The following is a 19,289-nucleotide window of genomic DNA, read 5'->3' as shown; positions in this document are numbered from 1 at the left end:
TGTTCACATGGGGAACTCTGAAGAGTCCAAAATTCTAAATATGAACCTAGACTTCCAGATTATTAACAAGGTAGGAGGATTAATATTTTACTTATTAGCTTTTATTTTTATTATTTTTATTATATTATTAATTATTATTATTATTTAATTTTTGAATAATAAGATTCAACTATTTTAATATATGTTTGGCTTCTATGGTTGCCCTGGGGTGGTCCCTAAACACACACACACAAAAAAAAAAAGAAAAAAAAAACAGAAGTAAAACTAGAAACAGGCTCCATATAAATGGTGGTTTGGGTGCCAACTGGCAGCCAAATTAAGGAAAGGTGAGTTTCACAAGAAAGCTTGGGACCCCATCATGCAAATACCAAGGTAAGAAATGGTTCAACCTGGGATGGATCTCTTGGGTAGATTTTCTCAGTGGGTAGAGCTGCCTTTTCTTTTGTTCACCTTTCAAGTAGATTGTAGAGTTAAAGGTTATCTCCAAGTTGGCTATGTTCTACCCCAGGTGATAAATCAACAATATAGGCCCTCCTCAGCAGCACTGACTAATTCTATCTGAAAGCATAGTTAGGGAAGGTTTTAATTTGGGGAGAAAATACTTGTGGAGCCTATAGCTTGAAACAGGAGGGAATGGAAGTGTAGGCAAAGGGAGAGTAATAAATCAGTGGTACTAAATGCACCTGTTCATCTACTAACAGTGGGTCTCACATTTGAGCTTCTATCAGGTTCCCCTGGAGGACTTGCTAAAATAGGCTGCCAGGCACTCCAGAGAGCCTCAGATCAAGACTCTTACTATTCAAAGCAGGGCCCAAGAACCAGTTGTGTTAGCATTTTCTGGCATCAAATGCAGACTCCTGGCCACCACCGCAGCTCATCTAATCAGACTCTGCATTTGAACAAGTTCCTCAGGTGATTCAAATACATGCAAAGCTTCAGAAGCACTAGTGCAAAGGGCTTATCATGCATTTATTGATCATGAAATTCAAATACCACAGAACCCGCCTCCCCCTTTACTTTTCTATGTCAGTAATGGTTTCCTCCATACCTGTTTTTCCAACAAACAAATTCAATATGCATTCAATTTTCAAAAGTTTCTATTCAAAAACTGACACCTCCAAAATTTATGATAGCACTATTATCAAGTTATTCTCATCATGTATTACTTCTACCATTCAGCGATTTGGGTGGGATGGCCACAAGACAGATGCATGTGCTCAACCTGCCTTCTTAATGTAATATTCTGAGCACCTTCCTTTATGAGGAAGATTTTAAGCAACTATATAGTTGAATTATGAGTTGAGTCAGGCCTCAAATACCAATACTTAAAAATATTTGGATGAATGATACTTGATGAATGAACCCGTTGTAAATACCACTGAAAATAATTATGAAGTAACATTTGCAAAATCTTGGAAGATGACAGAGCTGCCAATAGACCGGAGGTGGTCACTTCAGAAAGATGAAAACAGACATGCATAAATAAAACTGGGAATGCCGTAATATTAAAACCTTAAAGATTTATGACAAGGTTCCCTCATGCATTGGAATAATAAGACAAGTCAATCTAATACAATTTTCTCCTTTGGTAGCATTAGTAGACTGGCAAACTAGAAGAATGACATAGATAGAGCGCTTCTTGATTTTTAGCAGAGCAAATGATGTCCTTGTGGGCAAGAGAGAGGGATATGATATAGTCTGGATTTATAGATTTATAGCTAGTATAACCATCAACTGTCCCTCTAAAGTGCTGACTAATATCAGGTTGGACAGAAGCCTGGAGCAGCCCGCTGTAGCCTGAGCCCTTGTGCTTGTCCTTCACAACAGTTATATTAGTGGTTGGGATAAAGACCTGAATGATGGGTGGGTTTGTGTGTGTGCACGTGTGCACGTGAGGGAGAGGGGAGGGATGACATGAAAGCAATCTGAGAACGAGCTAACACGATGGACAATACACCTCTCGAAGTTCAAACATATTCTCAGAAGCTCAGAGTTTGAAAGGAAGGATCAAAAGATAGAAGTTGAAATTTCATAGGGATATTTTTTACACCACCACATGAAATGAGAAAAATTCAATTATGCAAAGGTTGGGTAGAGGATTCTTTTGGGGCAGAATTTTATAGGGAAAAAAAGGCATGGGGTTCATCTAAGGCATGATCTAGAAATCACATATGGTGGTGGTGGAGGGAGGGGTAGTGGTAGCATTTACATGTCATTCCAGGTAGAGCCTAACAACTTTATGCCACCGGGTAAAGAATGTGAAAGAAAGCAAGGGGTCATGGATGCTTCCAAAGCTCTTTGGCTGAGCAACTGAAAGGATGTTGAAGTCATTGATAACAGCCCCAGTTATGAGTATTTCTCTGGAATGAGGAATCTCATGCAAAGAAATCAAACTGTCCTCCCACTGCACTGGGTCTGAGGAGTGCTAAGGGCATCCAAAAACAATATGAATGCAGAGAATCTATCAAGTCCATACTAGAGACATGATGTTTTTTAGGAAGGGTTTTCAAGGATTAGGATATTGGAGTCCATAGGACAACCGGTTAGGTATTCATGAACTTTTACCAGACGAAATACATTACAGCCTGGCAGTTGCAGTGCAGTCCTCTCCCACTCAGCACTGCCATCTGCCCTGTGGCTTGTTTTCTTCTCCTCTCCCTCCTCACTGCCAGGATCCACCTCACAGAGTAACTCAGGCTGTGAGCATGGCCAGCAGCCACACTTCCCAAAAGATCAGAACTCTGGGGTTCAAATCCTAGCTCTATCACCAATCTCCTTTTGAGGCAGGCCAAGTTCCTGAGCCTTCGCTATTTCTATAAGTGAGGACAATAATAACACATTCTTGGAAGTTGAAATATTACATGACAAAAGGAATGAGAAAGTTCTGCAGTTAGTAGACACTCAAAATGTGAAGGCATATGTGAATCTTGAGTTGTTTTCTGCCATAGTTTTCAACCTTACTATCTGCAAATTGGGATGAACTGGGTGGAACCAAGGCTTGCTGTGGCCCATATGTTTTAAGGCATTTAGAATAGTGTAAGATGCCGTGTAAATGTAAACAAATATCATCAACGCTGCTTCTATTACAGCCAAGAAATTCACAATCCCAAAAAGATTGCTCTGTTTTCCTTACCTGTTTAGCGTGCTTTTGAAAATTTTCCTTAACCAATACACTTTACTGAAATGCCTTGAGAACCCTCAATTGCTCATAACTGGTGCTCGCTGCTTGATCACAAGGCTCTATCCACACATTCCCGAACTGATTGAAGCTCTTGATCTTTTGATTACTTCTGACCTATTAATATGTAGCCAGACTCTTGGGATCTCAACAGGGCTCAAGTAGAGCCATGTAATTTTGATCAAGTTGGAGGCAGGAGTGTGACAGATTTGTGCTTTGCATTTTGGTTAAAAGTTTAAGATGAAGGAAAAAAAAACTGAATGGTTATTTCATAGTCATTAACTTCACTGGCTTGCAGAAGACTGACTATACTTACAGATTCGGAGAAAGAACTTACGAGGGTAGAGAAAATTAGTGAGCCACCAATAGTAGAAATCATTACTAAATGACTCATACTAACCTTCTTTCTAGTGGTCAATAACTGTTTGTCCCAATGATTGAAAGGTGTCCAACTGTTACAACTGTTATTTTTTTACTTAGCTTATAAAATACTTTCACTTTTAATGTGTCATTGATGACAACATATTGTTTCTCCTGTATTGTCCTTTAATATTGCATTTAGCTCCTTATAAAATCTCCCATTTTTATTACTCTTATTTTTAAATAGGAAAATTGAAGCTCAGAAGGCAACTTGATCCAAGGCTCATCATTTTGGAAATAGAACTGCTTTTTCAAGAGAAGGACTGAGGGACCCCTGGGTGGCTCAGTGGTCTAGTGCCTGCCTTCGGCCCAGGGCGTGATCCTGGAGACCTGGGATCAAGTCCCAAGTCAGGTTCCCTGCATGGAGCCTGCTTTCCCTCTGCCTGTGTCTCTGCCTCTCTCTCTCTCTCTCTCTCTCTCTCTCTCTCTGTGTGTGGTGTCTCTCATGAATAAATAAATAAAATCTTAAAAAAAGAGAGAGAGAAGGACTGGAGATAATGTGCTCTTCAATGTCTGAGATCACTAATCCTACAATTGTGTCTGCAATCAAGTGATTTTTTTTTTTAATTTGCCAAACATTTCTTTGTTTATTCTGCTACACTCCCTACATCCTTCCCAGACAGGTGAAAACTACCTTTCAGGACACAGGATGTAGAAACAGAGAACAAAGAAATAATGTCAAAAAAAAAAAAAAAAAAAAAGAACAAATGCTCTGCCTGCAAATGGCTTATAAAGAAACTTTTATGACAAAACAGATGGTTTATAAAAAAGAAATGGTTCTCAAGCCCAGCTGACATTATCCTAATTAGATGATCAGAAGGCACCTACCCAAAGTGATCTGATTGTAATACCAACATTTATAAAACATCATGCTTGCCTCTACTTCCCAACAGGCTCTGTCAAAACCTCACCGCGATTCTTTTCTTCAAGTTGAAATTCTTTATTCTTAAAATAAAAAGCTGTGCCCTCTCTCCACCTCAGACTATCTGAGACATCCTCCCCTATGGGGAAAATGGAAATTCTTGGCTCATCAAAGTGAAGTGTTAATAATCTTGGCAATAGTTCAGTTTAGTATAGGTACTTTCCAAACTTCCATATCAAACTCTTTTCATATATCTAAGTCTCCCGGAGTGACAAGCCTTATATGATTTTCAAGCTGGTTTTCTCGGGTAGAAAACTTCCAATATATTTCTCAGTCTAAGGTATAACCTAGATGAATCAATTTTCAGTGTATGATCTAACTTGGGACTTTGATCAAAATGATTTTCACCTGCAATGTCTGTCAAGTGCTAAAAGCAGATTCACATGGGCTGTAGCCAGCTGGGCGTCCACAGGTGAAATACCATATCCCTAACTGTACCTACCTTGCTGAAATTTCATCTTGACCATGGACAAAGCATGATGGAGTCATCCTGCTTCACCATGCATACCCTTCGTCTCCTATACTGTTCTTTTGTATTTGAATTGATGTTTGGAGCAAGCTATGCATTCTTAATGGATTTATAGAAATGGATAGCACCACACACACATATACATATATATATATGCACCATAAAAGTATGTATGAATATTTAAAAAGTCAGCAAATATTCATTTGTAAACTATTGTGTGCTGAGGAAGACTAATACATGAATGGTGCCTTCTTATTGAGGGCATGAGGACTGGGGAAAGGGCACATATAAAGCATTAAATATGAAAGGATAAAATAAATGAACAGAGAAACATCCTTCACTTAAGGGAGTGGGGCATCTGCCCAGGAATATTGGGGATGGATGCAATATGCTAGGTTAAGTACTAGATGAAGGGCAAATTTCCAAAAATGCAATTGTGCAAGAGGTTAGGAAGGAAGGACAATATCCTAAATATGGCTTGACAATGAAGAAAGGATGTGGGTCTGATTTGGGGCAAAAGTGGAAGGATGGAGATGATTTTGGGCTGCACCTAGATTGAGGAGAGCCTTGAAACAACTTGAGCAAAAAAAGTCCCCAATCTTTGTAATTAATTCTATCTTGCTTGATTGTACCTTCCTGTTTGTTTCCTTCTTCCTTTCCTTCCCTTTCCTTCCCTTCCCTTTCTTATCCCTTCCTTCTTTCCTTTCTTCCTTCCTTCCTTCCCTCTTGCCTTCCCTCCCAAAAGTATTGATTGAACACATAATAGGGACTTGCTTGGGCTAGATACTCAATCATTTCAAGTTCAGTACAAGTTTATCCTAATGACATTTCAGGGTCTTCCTATAAAGCTTTCTCTATTGCCTTTGTGTTCAGGTGCCCATAAAACAGTAATATTTCAGAAAATTTGATTTGCCTTGGTAAACCCACATACTCTTAGTAAGACAAGCTGTTACAAGGATTTACCCCAAAGATACAGATGCAATGAAACGCTGGGACACCTGCACCCCGGCGTTTTTTGTTTATAGCAGCAATGTCCACAATAGCCAAACTGTGGAAGGAGCCTCGGTGTCCATCGAAAGATAATGGATAGAGAAGCTGTGGTCTATGTATACAATTGAATATTCCTCACCATTAGAAATGACAAATACCCACCATTTGCTTCGACGTGGATGGAACTGGAGGGTATTATGCTGAGTGAAGTAAGTCAATCAATTGGAGAAGGAGAAACATTATAGGGTCTCATTCATTTGGGAATGAGAAAAAATGAGTGAGAAATATGAGAAATGGAGACTGAACATGAAAGACTCCTAACTCTGGGAAACGAACTAAGGGTGGTAGAAGGGGAGGTGGGTGGAGGATGGGGGTGACTGGGTGATGATGGGCACTGAGGTGTGCACTTGACGGGATGAGCACTGGGTGTTATTCTATATGTTGGCAAATTGAACACCAATAAAAAATAAATTCATAAAAAAAGGGTTGTATGATCCAAAGTTCACGTGAGTCATCCATAGATGGAAATGTTTATGAAACCAACATCTATTATTTTTCAGATTTCAATATTACACAGTGCAATTGTATAATGAAAAGAGTATAGGTCTTCACGTTAAATGGGTTTGAGGAATATTGTGGAATTTGGAGCTATTTATTGAGTACTATTATAAATAGTATTTATAGCTAACATACTTACTGTGAACGAGGTACTTTATGTGCATTGTCATTTGTTCCTCACAACGATCCTAGGAGTTAGATATTTATATGATACTTTATGTATGTACGTATTTACTTATTCATTCATTCATTCATTCATTTATATGACCTCCCATTTTACACATGAGAACACTGAGACTCTGAGAGATTTTGGCTTGCTAATGAAACAGAACAAGAATGAGGCGGAACTAGGACTTGAATCTGACTTTGTCTGATGCCCAAACCCATTTTCTTTATAAATTCTTATTTATTATTTATTTATTTTTATAATTTTTTAAAAGTAAACTCTATACCCAATGTGGGGCTTCCACTCATGACCTTGAGATCAAGAGTTGCATGCCCTGCCAATGAGGCAGTGAGGCACCCTAAACCCATTTTCTTAATCACCATACTGTGTCTCCAAAAAATAATGTAGATAGATGAAAATGTTATTTTCTTCTAAATATAAAAAATCATTGAAGTATAATTGACATCCAATGTTATATTTATTTCAGGCGTACAACATACTGATTCAACAACACATACATTACTCACTGCTTCTGATGGTAAGTGTAGTCACCATACACTGTCATTACAATATTATTGACTATATTCCCTATGCTGTATTTTTATCTCTGTAACTTACTTATATTATAACTGAAAGTCTGTACTCTTTAATCCTCTTTATCTATTTTGCCTATCCCCTTACTCCTTCCCCTCTAGCAACCACCACTTTGTTCTCTGTACTTAAGAATCTATTTGTTTTGTTTTTTGGAGTCCACATATGTGAAGTCATATGGTGTTTGTCTTTATCTTATTTCAGTTAGCATAATACTCTCTAGGTCTATCCATATTGTTGCAAATGACAAATCTAAAATTTCTGGATTTTTATTTTTTTAAAGGATTGCTTATTTATTTATTCGAGAGCAAGAGGGAGAGAACAACTGTACATGTATGAGCCAGAGGAGGGAGAGGGAGAAGGAGAGAGAATCTTGAGCCTACTCCAAGCTGAGCAGGGAATCTCACAGGGCTCTCTCTCATGACCCTGAAATCATGACCTGAGCCGAAATCAAGAGGTGATGCTTAATCAACTGAGGCACCCAGGCATCCCATAAACTTTCTGGATTTTTAAAGCATATATTATTGAGTAAACTTTTCCCTATTAGATTCCCAGATGTGATATCATATCATCCTGTGTAACCTTGCTCCTTGTTTAAGCACCACTTCTCACACTAACCAGGACTTCAATAGCGTTGTTACCTTTTTTTCATGATCAAACCAACAAATCACATCTGTGCAGCTGACTTTATCCTGTTATTGTGCAAATGGTATATAAGGTGATGTTTAAAAAAAAAAAGTTCATCTGTGGTATAAATCTAAATACTTTTGGGTTCTCCTTATATACATGCTATATTACAATTAGGAATTGGGGAAATTACAGGTTACTTGAAGTTATTAAAATATAACCATGGAAATATAGCTCTGTAGAGCTGAAAAATTGGTTGTTCTTGATTAATTTGGCTGCTTACAATGTCAGATGGATTCTCCTTGCTGGTCCTCTGCCTTTCTAAGATAGGGCAGGCGTACTTCACCTACAGCCCACTCAGCACTAAGCTGTCTCAGCTCACAGAACTGCACATTGATCCTAAAAGGCAGATACTGATGGTTCCCTGGAACTCAGGCCAATTACAGAATGACACATTATTGATAGCTGCCTGAAATCAGGTCTGAAGGTCCCTTTCCCTCCCTGTCCCATCCCCTATAGCCCTCAAGGATCTTTTTTCCTCCACTCCCTACCTCTTCCCACATATTGATGATGCTAACCCAATTTAAGACTCATTAAAGTCATTTTGAAAATGACAATATTCCACTTGCAAAGGAGTGCCCATGAATTCTGTAGGTTGCTGATAATATGGTGTTTCAATTTTTATTTTTTGAATATTTTAGACAATGTTAACATAAAATCAGGTGTGGCATTTGTATATAGCTCTCAGCTCCAGTGGTAGAAAATGAATAGGCATGATCCTCTCTTCTCTGCAGAGGGAAAGCTCATGAATGAACTTTCTGGGGCGGGTGGGAGGGTCGCAACAACAAGATGGCTAGCTGCCTGGGTTTTCTGGAGGAGAACCAGATTACCTCAGGAGCACAGACTCCTCCATCATTTTTTATATGACCTTTCTTCAATTTGACAGCCTCTCCCAGTCTGCTTCTCTTAAGTAGGCTTTGGCTTAATTTTCTGGACTTTTTCCTACTTTGTCATCCAACAACTGTAATCATATTGAAGTTGTGTTAGAGTTGTCATTTATGTTGGTTGATTGGATTCAACAGAAAATAAAGTTGGTCATTATAAGCATCTATTTCACTGGATGCCCCTTAAAAATAGAATTAATTCATATAAGACTCAAAAGATAGAATTGTTTTTGTTTCTCATTTAATCCACATTTAGTGAGTACTATGTAACAGCACCTGATAGTTGGACCATGACCACTGAAGGCGGCAGCCTAGAAGAGGCAGTCACACAGGTAAACAAACAAGCAGAACAGGATCAGGTGATGGAAGAACCTAAGGTACGTAAAGATAACGTGGAGGGAATTCATCACAATTAAATCATAGGTAATGATTTTTAAGTAACTAGTTTACAATGTATCAGCAGTCAGACTGGACAAAAAGTATGTGTTATCAATTTTAATTGAAAATGGTAAAATTCACTAAGAAAAAGCCAAGGCTCTCAGCTTGCTAGTTTTCTCCTGCCCAGGCAAAGTTGGATACACTTCTCTCAAAGCTCCAGGTCTTTTGCTTATTTCTTGGCATTGTGTTCCCCACTTGGCTGAAAGTTCCCATGAGGTGGCATATGTCTGGCTCTGTCCTCACTGCTAGCATTCCACATCATGCCTGTTGCTAGGATGGCCCCAGAAAATGCTGGTCGTATATTAGCAACAGATATTTTTTGAGCCCATCCATGGCTAGCTCCAGGAAATATGGGAATCAGTAAAAAAGTATTTTTTTTTTTTTTTTTTTTTTTACTTTTCCAAATGACTTTTCCCTATAGGCATCATCCTCTGGATATGTTCCCCACTGTTATCCTGTTCCTAATTCACCTGAAGTAATTTCCTTTCAAGCCAATTCATTCTAAGTGATCACAAATTACAAGGTCAGATGATATAACCATCTTAGATATATATTTTAAGTATATATATATATATTCTTATCATAAATTTGTCAATGATTCCTCTGCCTAAAGGAGAAATTTTTGACACTGCGATGGTCTCCCGAGGAAAATAGCTTTGAGTCAAGCAGTAAAATTACATAAAGGATGGCATGGCCTGGTCTAACCTCTTAGGAACCCTATCCTTGATTTAAAGTTAATAATAACTTTGTGCGGAAATTCTGGGAAGATAGCTCTAACATCTGTGTGTCTTTTAAGCAAAGCAATGATTCTCTGTTCTGTCTGAGAATGCCTGCACCTGAGAGAGCCAAATAAGAGATGTGAGGAGTGTGGTGTCAGCACATGAGGTAGGAGCTGATGATATAATGCAAACAGACAACTGTCAAGGTGATTTAGTACATCGTTTCTCATCTTGGGCTACAGATGGAGGTGCAGACTCAAAAAAAGGAGAAAGCTTGCAGGTAAAGGCTTCAAGGGAGAGCCTCTCCCCACCCTGTAGATTATTGCATAATGCGGCACTTCAAAATGACAGAAGAGGAGTTGTCATTTCTTGTGTAAAACAAAATGGCAGCCATACCATCCAGGAAAGGTCAGGAAATATCTCCTTTGGAGAATGTATAAAAATAGTTATTAAAAATTCTATCCATTTAATGAAGTGTCTTTATTTTCCTTAGTATAGAGATAAGCAACTAATTGCAGTAGAAAATTTGGAAAATGAAGAATAGAAAGAGAAACAGGAAAACCTATTCTCCAGGAGTAACTACTATTAAAACTGCAGAGAAATTTTCTTCTGGCTCTTTATCTAGTCACAGGTTTTTAAAACTATATTTTAGAAATTATACATGTGTGTATACACACACACACACACACACGTACACACACACATAGTTTATCCAGCTTTTTCCTGATAATAACGTAATGGAGTTTCCATACTACTACACTGAATCACTGTTGTATTATATATGACTTTCTACAAATATTGTTCCTCTTTGTTTTGTCAATCTTTTTGTCTTACATATCATGCTGACATTTATACTTTAGAGCATATTTTTCTGTTTCTTAAAATAGCAGAAATAAAATTACTTAACAGTAAAGAATTGGATGGTGTACCAAAAAATTATGAATTACTAGGTCAGATGATAGACCCATCTTAAATATATAGGAACATGATGATGAGGGAACTCTCTCTCTGACTCAGAGTCTGAGTACTACATATTTTTTCCTCTCAATTCCATATATTGTGGTATAATTTTAAAAATGCAGAACTACAAGTCTGCAAGCCCAAGTTTGTAGACCTAGGTATTTTTTTTTACCAAGAGATGGTAGTAAAGTCACACACATTCCTGATGATCTAATTTTTTTATAAAATATAAAAATGAAAAGAATCGTTGCCCTAATAATCATTAGTAGAAGTGTATGTGAACTAAGTGTCTGTGCTATTTTTCTAAAGTTGATCATGATTCTTGGTCTCAGGAATTCTGATTCAGGTATAAGCCAAGGAATGTAAAGTTCTAGATAAGTGCCCCAGACTGGAATCCCTACTCTGTCACATGGCTGTGTGCCTTTCCAAAGGACTTGAGACTCTGGACTTCAGCTCTTCATCCTAGTAAAGGACCATACTATTTACTTGATAGTTTTGTGTGAGAGTTGAATAGGACAGTGCATGTATTGCACTTGGAACAGTTCTTGACCCTTTTTTCTTTATGAAAACACTGTCCATTTCATCTTTTTTTTCTTAAGATGATTCATATTTTGAAATAGGTACTGGAGAGAGAAGAAGAAAATGGAGAGATCATTTTCAAAACCCAAAGAGATTTACTGAGATCCTGTTGTGTGTCCACTTACATCTCTGGCCTGATATTAATATCCCAAAATATGAGTCTTGGCCTCATAACTCTACATTTGCAGTAAGACACAGCAGTTTGTCAGCAGCTAGGATTTGGATCTGGAACTCCCAAGTGAGTATGTAGGAGGAAAGGGGCTGCTAGCTAGAGAAAACCAAATAAAGGTGATATCTAACTTCAGAACAAGAAGACCGTATTTCAATGTAAATAAGGTCATAAGGCAATGGTTAGGATCAGAGCCCAAGAGCCCATCGCTAGCCCATCACTAACCCTTCACATAGGACTTGGCATTATCATGCTATTTTCCTAGGTTGGGTGGAGTAGGAAACCCAGAGACATTTGTATATCTTCAAAATCTTGTACTTTCATTGAGGGCTATCTAAAAACAAGCCATTTTTTTTTCTTTCTCTTTTCTTTTACGCGGATCATGTTTCCTATTCCCAGGAATTTCAATTCAGGTGAATAATAAGCCAGTTCTAGATAAGAGGAAGGAGAAAAAGAAGAGGAAGGGAGATGGGGATTAGGAGAGGGAGAAGAGTAAACAAAGAGACACATCAAAAAGAAAGAGAATAAAAAAAAAAGAAAGAAAGAGAAAGAGTCTCAGGGAGAGACTGGCACTGGAGGGCTGCAAAGGGGATTTAAGAGATGAGCTCTATTTGGACACCATTTTTTCAGATACCTAAATAAATAGAGGAAATATAATAAAATATGCAGATAACAAAATACCGAAGGAAAGGTGAGAAATTTGTGTTTCAGATGATGGAAACTTTTCAGGCAATACAGTGAGACAGAGAGCAGATTAGCCACATGAAGGTAGTGGGATGGGATGCTGTCTGTTTCCCAATAGCACAGATTCTAAAAGTTTTCTGTTTCTATAGATCAGTGAAAGTTTGTTCAGTTTATATATGACAGAATGAATAGAACTGTGACTTCTGCTTTATAATATATAATTGATGCTTTCTCTGATGTTTCTGGTAGCCACATTTTTGTTAGGGGAGGACATGCCAACTAGTACCACTCCCTTCTCCATCTACATGCTGTTGATTTATGTTGATTTATGAAGCTCATGGAGGGCGGGAGTGGATGGGGAGGGAATCCTCACCTATCCAAGAGAGAGATTGGACACCAACTGATTATGGAGTTGAGATTCCCTAATGTTCCTGCAAAATGAAAAAAATAATGTGACCAACATTAAGTCAAATAAAACAGTATTGAACCTAAATTTTCTCTAAATATAAGAAACTCTATTCTCGTGTACATGCCTTCTTCTGGGCGGTTCTACTGTATACAGCTGACACTTCCTGTCTGATATGGTAAACCATGTTGCTTACATATACAGAATTGTTCTATGAAAATGAACAAAATTCTGTGATGTAGACTAATGCTTCACGTGGAAAGAGGAACACAAAAGCAGTTGGTCATTATTAAACAGTTTTAGTAGAAGAAAACCTCTTGGGATGCAGGCTTTCATCTTCATTTGTCCCCGTTTGCAAGGTACCATGGAAAAGTATAAAGAAGTGTTAAATGAACTACACAATCCACCACAGTCTTAAAATCTTTGGTAGAGATGTCTAATGATTACCCATATCTGGTTTTGCTCCCCCTTTTTTTCACTCACTGTCCATTTTCCCTTCCAATTAAATCAGACTGTAGTTCCAGCCAATGAAATGTAATGTGAGTGACATGTTACTTCAGCTCAACACAGTGAAAACCTTCAGAGACCCTCCAATATTCTCTTCCACTATCTGTCCTGAAGTAGCTATCACTCAATCCACATGAAAATTATAAGCATAGCTTAAATGTTACTTGTGTTTGGCTGCTCTGATTGGTGGGGAGCTGCTTTGTTACTGAGGCATAACCTATCATGACTACTACAGGTGCTCAGCTAAGGCTTTGCATGTAGTACCTGAGCATCTCGTGCACTGTCACACTCATCACTAACGGTAGTTCTAATGGTAGTTGAGTGTCTTAAGCATTCCAAATGGGATCGGATTTATGTGCATTAAGTGATTAATGAAAACCAGTCTTGGTTTATTCGGCCACAGGATACATAGTGCAGAACAACTCCTTGCTCTACCAGGTTACAATTGTTTTTAGGAACATGCATTCCATACCTACATACACAGCAGCATTCCCATGATAGTTTTCTCAGGTATCACTTCAAATTACTTGGAGATTTTATTTTTACTTCCTTGGTTTTCCTCCCAAAGAATCAAGCTCTAGGTATGATGGTGAATCATATGAAATTGTCAACATTTGACCAGTTTTTTTTTTAATTTTTATTTATTTATGATAGTAACAGAGAGAGAGAGAGAGAGAGAGAGAGAGAGAGAGAGAGAGGCAGAGCCACAGGCTGAGGGAGAAGCAGGCTCCATGCACCGGGAGCCCAACGTGGGATTTGATCCTGGGTCTCCAGGATCACGCCCTGGGCCAAAGGCAGGCGCCAAACCGCTGCACCACCCAGGGATCCTCATTTGACCAGTTTTGATTAAGAATTTTATACGGTGCCACCTAATGTTTGTTTTAGTTTTCAAATATGAAGCATTTTAGTATACCAAAGCCGGCTGGATTCCTTCTTAAAAATTATAAACATTCTCTCTGCTAAACGGTGAACTGTTTTAAAAGATCAGGGATTCAGACATATAAAATATTGTATTTGGGGGCCCCTTCTCTCTATTTATCTGTGGAAAATTGCACTGGGACTTTTATGTGCTTAAACAATTTCAAAGTCTATCAGAAGCAGAAATCAATCTATAATATCCAATAACAAAAAGTGTATGGAAATTACATCTAAAATTATTGAGGCTATGTTTTCATTTCTCACTAAAAAAAGACTTATGGATTAGTTCTAAATGAATGCCATTCTAAATCACTTGATTTATAAACCTGCTACTTAATACAATTCTAATTTATATGCTGAAATTTATTTATTTCTTGGGAAATAAATATTAGTGTGATTTAAGAAACTGAAATTAGCTCATTAATTGAAAGGTGCAGTGAATCCTTTCTAAGTGAATGGCCAACGACCACAGAAGTGATTTCCTATAAATAATTTTGACCCTAAGGATCTTCAAAAAATATTTGTTAACCAAAAAAGTTTTGAAGACTGATTAAAGAGAAATCTCCAGTAGAAAACATTTAATTAAACAATAACTAGTCTGATTATACCATCAACTCTCAGGATTTCCCAAATAGAGAACTGCAGTGATTCTCCATTCAAAGCACTTTGGCAGATAGTGACTGAGCACCTGCTACCTACCAAACACCATGAGAAACTTTTTAAGAGAACCATGGGTGAACACTACTTCACTGAGCTCAAGTCTAGGTGACAAGTTAGACATATATGCATATAATTATGAGATGCTGCAATAAGCGCTAAAATACAAATATGTTCAAGGACACTGGATGCACATGTGGGGGAGTGAGTAATTATGCCTGGGGAAATATACGGACAACGAATTATCTTATCCATATCTTTAATGTAGGATCATAAGTGCACTCAAGACATAGGAAATCAGAGGAGGAACATATATGAGTGGTGATCTGAGAGATGAATATGCATGGAGAGAGTTCAATGATTTCACATTGTTGTTGGGTGTAGCTGAAATGTAAGATGCATGGTAGGAAAAGATGACTGAAGATTAGCTTTTTATAAAGTCACTTGTGCTGGGCTCTACAGAGTTTAAAATGGCCAGAGAAATCATTTGAAATCTAGATGAAGGCACTGTTGACTCTGAAAAATCCAGAGTAGGGGCATAAAAAAGATGAGATTTGGGGAGGTAACATTTTTTGCTAAATGGTTAGTGAGATGAGCCAAAGCTGTGGAGATTTGCTCCCTAGACACTCTTATTCTAATGTATATCTCATTCCCCCTCCTTACCCAGATATTACTCCTTTAACCCATCAGTGCACCCTCCACTCCACACGCATCCACAAACACATACCAACACCCAACTGCATTCTTATCTTTGCTTTCAAAACTCCCCTGCCTGCAGCATCCCTTTTCTGTCTTTCCAAACTATGACCACCCTTCAGGATTTAGTTCAATTTCTACTTCTGACAGAAACAACAACAACAAAACAATGGCGATGAAACCAGAATCACAGGAATCTACTGAAAGAACAGATTTCTATTATGAATAATTTAAATCTGATAAACTCGAAACATAGAGAAGAGCTAAGTCAGAATACTAAAATGATTCGATCTATTCCCGGTGATCAAGGAAACAAAGATGGCATAAAGAATAATGACAAAGAGGAGTAAAGTGACATGGAAATGTTAATTGGGCATCCAGAAGCAGCTGCAAGGCTCTCCTTGCCTCGTAGAGAAAAATATAAAAGCTGACAGCCTGCTGAGTAAAAGCACAGAGCTTGGTAAGACTCAATGTGAACCAGGGCAAAGTACATTTTGAAGCCCATTAAGCCTTAGGAAGACTATAAATAAGAAAGTCTTAAGATGAATCCAAAGTGGTTAATGAGGCCAAATGTCTCAATTGACCTAAGATGGCTGCTCCAGAGGGCATGATGGCTTACTTACTGAGATGGAAGCTTGTCAGCAGGAATGCTAAATTGATTCTACCTGTGTTTCTTTAACATGAAGTCACAGGGCCCCAAGTGTTTGGTTCTCTGGGAAATCCAAGAATAAGTCTCATGCCCATCACCCATTATTCTCTGAGCCAGGTGCACTTATTGTTCCCTTTGGGGCCAAAATATTTACTTCTTTTAAAAACCAAGGGCAAAATATACATTGATCAGATTTTAGGGGTTTTACCGAGCCAGTTGAAAGGGCATCTTATTATGAGGAAAATCAATAAAAAGAAGATACATCAAAATAAAGGCTTGCTAGGATTCAAACACAGACACACTGAATCCTGAGTGACTGCAGTGAGTCACATATGTATAGTACTAACATCCCTTAAGTGATTAATGCTATTTAATATTTTTGGAAACTCCTCATGTGCTAAATATTTTACAATATTTTACAATATTTTTTAATACTATATTATCTAATTTTCACGTGACCCTATGTGGTGGTTACTAGCATTACCCCATGTTACTTGTAGTTGGAGATAATAGTATTACCTGTCTCAGAAGGTTGTTATAAAATTTCAATGAAACAGAAGTCCAATAGGACCATGCCTAAAACAAAGTCAGTAGTATTCATAAATATAATTTGTTATTATAGTTGTGATCATTTCTATTTCCAGACACAGCATCTGAGATGCCTGCCTTTAGGACGCTCATGATTCAGAAGAGTGCACAGACCTGCGCAGGCACTCATAGAGGCACATTTGGACAGTGATAGAGACACATTCGGTGCAAGGTAGCAACATGCAGGAGGACTGGTCAGCAAAGCAAGTATCTGTTAAATATTTTGAATAGTATCTACTCGACAGCAATAGCACCATAAATATGAGCTAGGGTGGTATAACTGCATAGAGAAGAGAGATCAAAGAAGGCATAATGGGAAGATGCTTGAGCTAGTACCGGGTCAAGGGGGACCAGCTGATGAGAAGAGGAAGGGCAACAAACAGAAGAAGCTATGTGTGCATGGTGCTTTGGGAAGTAGCGAGTCTCTCAGCCAGGTGAGACTCGGCCACAGGGCTGGAGAGGTCTGCAGGTGGCACAGAGTCCTAAATGCCAATGAAAAGGAGATAATTCAACTATAGGAGGTGGAGGAGGGTTCTCAAAGGTTTTTAAGCAGAAGGAGGACAGAAACTTTCTTGCGAATGGGGTGCTACTGGGAGAGAGAATATTCAGAGGCAAGTAGAGAGCCTGAACCACACAGGCATGGAGACAAGCCACTTCTCCCCCTGTCCCCTCTGACACCTTTGTACCACAGGTTCCCAAGGCCTGTTCAGGCCTCCAGACCAAGAGTACCTACTTCCTTTGTACTGAGAAGGGCTGAATTTGAACTCAATGAGAAAATCACAGGCCCATTTTCTTTCAATAATTCCTTTCCTTCATTCCCACTGCAGGGCACTTTCTATAATTTATTCATCCCAAGGTGCACTTACAGAGTGCATCTGCTTCATCATTATTTTATTATTTCTTCTTGCTTTAAAATTGCATGAGCCACTGAGAAGCAGAGATGATGAACAGGGAAAACAGCTGGGCTCTTGCTAGATGAGGATTGTGGTTAAGTTTGGGGGGGGGCCTCTATATCCTTAGTCATCTATATAGTCTTGCCCATCTACATTTTATATTCTTTTGCTCATTGATCTTTCAATATTCAAAATTCAGGCCCTCTAATTACTTAGATGCCCTCCCTTCCCCTGCCAAATGTTCATTTTCCCAAACCCATTGCCATCAAGTCACATGTCTACTGAAAAATCCTTCAATGTTGTAAAGTCTAATTCCTCATCACAGCAACCAAAGCCCTTTAGAATCTGCCTCAATTCAATTTCCTTGATACTTTCTACAATTCAAATTTAGTCAAATTGTTTCTGGAATGCTTTGCTGTTCCTTCACTACCTGCTTTTTCCCATGCCCCACCCCCACCTCACCTTCCTCTCTAGCACAAGACACAAATTTGATCCCACCTCTTCTATGAAATGTTTCCTGCCCTCTCAAGTTCTCAAACTTTTATCAAGACCACAGTGTCCTGCTCCATTAGTTACTTAGAAGATGTTCTTGGAATATATTCAAGACTTTCACTAATCTTTTCTTTGTCTTAGAGAATGCCACATGTAATGGTAATTATCAAAGACAGAAAAGACAGAAACAGTAATATTGATCAAAATTTATTGTTTCCTCTGATCCATCAACAGGAATTGATTATTCACTTACTTCTAGAGGTCAATCCTAAAATTTGGTTTTTAATGGCCGTGGAAGAGAAGGTTTCTATTTAAAGATATATCTTCCTAAAGCATCTACTAACATTATATATACTTGCCTCTTGGCTCAGTTTTAAATACTTTTCAAAAATAGGAAATGATGTAAAAAGACATGTTACATTGACTTGGTTTGGAATCAGGCAGCCAACACTTTTGGGAGAAATAAAAATGTGAATTCTGTCCACTGTGATGCAATGAAGATTTCTAATTTATTTGCTTGGTGCAAAAGAATGATTATACTGACCATTATCCCTGAGGGAACCAACTGCTTCCTCAATTCTTCTGCTTTAACCTCTATCTGTACTTATTAAAATGTATCCTTGTATGTATAATAGGATTGCCATCTATGGAGAGCTAATGCTACTTTAGTGCTTGGTGAGATCTCTAACCCAATACTTTAAACCACAAACACAAGAGCATTCTGAATGTACACACAAGCAATTTTGCAAGAAGCAACCTGTTTGCAAAGATGTAAACTCAACACAGCAGCATGCAAATTGAACCTCAGAGCTCTTGCTTGCCCATAAAATATGACCTTCCTCAAAACCTATTTGCCTGTGTATACTTCAAGAAAAAGTAAAGAAAATTAAAGTAAGTAAGAAAGTTGGAGTTATAGCTCTATCCCTTAACAACTTTGGACTGTAATAACTGAACTTCACTCTTTTCTTTTTTTTTTATTTATTTATTTTTTAATTTATTTATGATAGTCACAGAGAGAGAGAGAGAGAGGCAGAGACATAGGCAGAGGGAGAAGCAGGCTCCATGCACC

The 19,289-nt window shown here is 38.2% G+C and overlaps 1 protein-coding gene and 1 long non-coding RNA gene across 9 annotated transcripts in view; one reads left to right on the top strand and one right to left on the bottom strand.

The window, feature by feature from the left end:
* Positions 1-19,289, bottom strand: part of NRG3 (neuregulin 3) — a 1,041,408-nt gene that overhangs the window by 267,122 nt on the left and 754,997 nt on the right. The window lies entirely within an intron of this gene.
* Positions 35-19,273, top strand: LOC119871494. Of its 2 annotated transcripts, none has more exons than XR_005358070.1 (4): positions 35-70; positions 7,191-7,241; positions 9,122-9,242; positions 16,892-19,273. It is a non-coding gene; the product is annotated as an uncharacterized LOC119871494 (long non-coding RNA). The 2 variants fall into 2 exon arrangements; XR_005358069.1 differs by lacking the exon at positions 16,892-19,273 and adding an exon at positions 10,265-10,411.

Source organism: Canis lupus, chromosome 4 (genome assembly GCF_011100685.1).
Source record: "Canis lupus familiaris isolate Mischka breed German Shepherd chromosome 4, alternate assembly UU_Cfam_GSD_1.0, whole genome shotgun sequence".
Classification (NCBI taxonomy): domain Eukaryota; kingdom Metazoa; phylum Chordata; class Mammalia; order Carnivora; family Canidae; genus Canis; species Canis lupus.
This window is presented reverse-complemented; position numbering and strand designations above follow the sequence as displayed.